The following is a 4,113-nucleotide window of genomic DNA, read 5'->3' on the forward strand; positions in this document are numbered from 1 at the left end:
CCACCAACCCCAAAAGGCTGTGTGGGTCAAGTGTGGGAGGGGACCAGCCCCATGTGGGCTGGTGCGCCCCCCACCAAGGCCCAAGGCGTAGGGAGAGTCTGAGGTGGCAAACCCTAGGTCCAGATGGGCCTTAAGGCCCACCCTAGGGCGCCCCTCTCTCTCCCCCTTGGCCGCCTCCCAGATGGGATCTGGGGGCTGCCGCCACCCCTAGGGAGGGAACCCTAGGTGGGGGTGCAGCCCCTCCCCTCCCCCTATATATACTTGAGGTATGGGGGCTGCCTAACACATGATTTGATCTCCCTCTTGGCGCAGCCCTACCTCTCTCCTTCCTCGTCTCTCGTAGTGCTTGGCGAAGCCCTGCTGGAGTCCCGCGCTCCTCCACCACCACCACGCCGTCGTGCTGCTGCTGGATGGAGTCTTCCCCAACCTCTCCTTCCCCCCTTGCTGGATCAAGGCGTGGGAGACGTCGCCGGGCTGCACGTGTGTTGAACGCGGAGGCGCCGTGGTTCGACGCTTAGATCGGAATCAACCGCGATCTGAATCGCTACGAGTACGACTCCTTCATCCGCGTTCTTGCAACGCTTCCGCTTAGCGATCTTCAAGGGTATGTAGATGCACTCTCCTTCCCCTCGTTGCTAGATTGCTCCATAGATTGATCTTGGTGATGCGTAGAAAATTTTGAATGTTTGCTACGATCGCCAACAGCGGCCGCCGGGGAATGCGTGGTGCTCCTCCCTCGTCGCCGGCGGGCCGAGGGTGGGTATGTTGTCTGCCTTGATCCTGCACGGGTCGGGCACCTTGGAAGCCGGCGGCACGAGGATCTTGAACCAGGCCGGATCCTCTGTCTGGCCGAGGGTGAGGTCAGACCTCGCAGCAAGATCACTAGGTTGTCTTGACGTTCATGGCAGGATCGTCCTGAGCTCGGAACACACGCATTGAAAGATGAGCAAGAGTCACATAGAGATGTGATCGGCAAGTTGGCCTACCGATTAAAATTCCCGTTATGAGATGATGATTCTATGGCGATGAATTGAAGTCTGGATCTTGTATCACTCAAAATTAATTATGAGAGATATTGATTTGAGTGGGAGCACACTGTTGAATTAACATGTTTAATTCTCAGTGCAATTAATTATGAACACTGTCTAAGTGTTTCTTGCAAAATTGTTGTAGAATAATGGCTCACGTTTCCACCTTCCCTGTTAAAATTGAATAGATGTTAAATATCTGGTTAAAACTTTACGTTTGGTAACGTAATGTGAGGATTGTCCTCAAAAGTGCCGAGAAGGACTTTGTCCTATCGCATGCTTTTCGTATCCTCCCGCTAATGCTATGGATCATGTGACTCTCGTCCTTCGATCCAAAAGCTAGAATTCTGTTTCGGTCAAGTGGAATATGTTTGCTTCCATGAAACCCAAACTTCGAAAGTTGGGATAGTTATATGATATTCATGGAACTGAAAATTATTTTCAGATACAAACAAAGCAATGTTTGTTTGCAAGTATTAGTAAAAGTGTTTACTATGCATTTGACTGTTGGGAAAGGGATCCAGAAGAACGCCTGTCATATAATGAAAGGTGAATAAAACAACAACTTAAAGAGAAAGGAAGTGTCCAAAGGGTGTTAGTATGACTTACACACCTAGGAAGTCCGGGGCTAACGCCACTCTTAAGTTGGGTGCTTCTTTTGCGAGTAGGAGAAATACTAAAAGTTAAACTGTTAGAAGTATAAAGGCAGAAAGAAAGATGACTGGAATATCCAGCTCATGTATGAATGTCATACAAGTTTTTGATGTATAGTAGGCTGGTCAAAGATATAGTTCTTAGGAATTATGGTTAAACATGTTAATCACTAATTCTTGGGTATTGTGAGTTAATCACAAAGATACCTGCTCAATTGCATTCTGTTGCGAATCAATGTAAGAGCTACTATGGCCTAAAAGACTAGCCAAAAATGAGGTTAAGGTATACACAGAGAACATAGTAAATGTTACTATACCTTCCATCGGTGTATTGCCGTCTGTATTTATTTTCATAATTCATTGAGAGTTTTACAAACTCTAGCCCATTGCATAAGGTATCTTGCAAGAAGGTTGTTCATAAGAGAACTTTTTATGTTCGATGTTATGAATAACACAAGGGCCATACTTTCATTATGAATGAGATGTATGTTATGAATATTGATAATAATACAATACCTCTAGGTTTACTTTCATAATTCAGTTTAGAGTTTCATACACTCTAGCCCATTGCATAATGTTTGTTGCAAAAGAGTTGTTCATTAAAACAACAATTGTTGTTAAGTATTATGAATAACATGAAGGGCCATGCTTCCATCCAAGATGGGATGTATATTATGAATATTGATGGTAATATGATACATCTGTAACACTGACGCTAAATGTCGCAAGACTAAAAGAATACCACACAAGTGTGGCACTACATTTGGTCACATTGGAGAAACCCACATGGAAAAATTCCATTATGATGGATTTTGAAGTCTTTTTGATTTTGAATCATCTGACACTTGCAACTTTCCTCCGAAAAGTGAAGTGACTGAAATACCGTTCACAGGCCATAAGGAATGAGCAACAAACTTATTGATGATCATACATTTTGATGTGTGTAGTTCAATAAATGTTGTTGCAAGTAGTGGATTTATATATCTTCAGAAATGACTCAAGTAGATATATGGATATTTTCTTGATGAGACGTAAGTCTGGATCTTTTGAAATCATTCGAAAGGTTTTTAAAAAAGAAGTAGAAGTTATTGTAACAAGGAAATTATGTTTCAACAATTTGATTGTAGAAAGGAATATCTGAGTTACCACTAGTAGAAAACGGAGCTTTAAAACCGGTTCGTAAGGGCCTTTAGTGCCGGTTCCATAACCGGCACTAAAGGGTGGGCACTAAAGGCCCCCCCTTTAGTACCGGTTCGGCACGAACCAGCGCTAAAGTGCCACCACGTGGCGTGAGCTCGCGCCCTGGTATGGGGGACGTTTAGTACCGGTTGGTGTTACCAACCGGTACTAAAGTTTTTTTTTGAATTTTTTTTTAAATTTGGAAAAAAAATTTGATTTTTTTATTTTTAATTTTTCTGAATTATTTGACGATTTAGTCTCTAATCACCTCTCTTAACTGCTCAAGTGTGGATCACTCATTCCAAATCGCCTAACTTCCCGACCGGTCACCCATTCTCTCACTCCCCCAGCCTGAGCACGCTTAACTTTGGAGTTCTATTCCCCCTACATTCCAAGTCTGCACTTGTTGTTTTCCTGACAAATGTAAGCTGTCAATCCTATTAAGCCTCAGCAGTTTAGCTTGAGCATTAGGTCACACGTTTCACCGTTTGAGTTTGAAACTATTATTCTAAAAAACAATAATTATTTAGTAACACTAATATTTCTTGAATAAGTTTGACCATAGTTTGACTAGATTTGACCAAAATTCAAAAAATTGAAATAATTATTTAGTAACACTAATATTCTTGAATAATCATGTAGTAACATTAATACTTCTTGAATAAGTAGTTTGACCAGATTTAACCAATTTTTTTAAAAAAACTAAAATTTGACCATATCTTTTTTTCCTTTTGGAATTTGAGGATTCTAAAAAATTGCAAACAGGCCGTAGGGCGGTCTCCATCGGATGCGGATTTTCGTGCTGAATTTTTTGATATATTATACGTTTTTTTCCGACATCGTATGCAAAAGTTATAGCCGTTTTACATTTTCCCTACACTTTTTGCAAAACATGTCCAAATTTAAGTTTTCAAATTTTCCTAACTTGTAGATATAGTAATATAACTACCTGTCGAAGGATTTTATTTTTTGAAGTTTTTATCATTTTCTTTTGATTTTTTCAAAACTGAAATGGCGATATGGGGGGGGGTAGAGTTTGAAATTTGCCCCTTTAGTGTGGGTTCGTGGCACGAACCCACACTAAAGGCTTGTCCCCTTTAGTGTGGGTTCGTGGCACGAACTGGTACTATAGGTTAGACCTTTAGTACCGGTTTGTGTCACAAACCAGTACTAAAGGGGCTCGTGGGGACCCGGCCTGACGCCAACCTGCCACGATACTGGTTCGTGGCACGAACCGGTACTAAAGGCTCAAC

Source organism: Triticum dicoccoides, chromosome 3A, assembly GCF_002162155.2.
Source record: "Triticum dicoccoides isolate Atlit2015 ecotype Zavitan chromosome 3A, WEW_v2.0, whole genome shotgun sequence".
Taxonomy (NCBI): Eukaryota; Viridiplantae; Streptophyta; class Magnoliopsida; order Poales; family Poaceae; genus Triticum; species Triticum dicoccoides.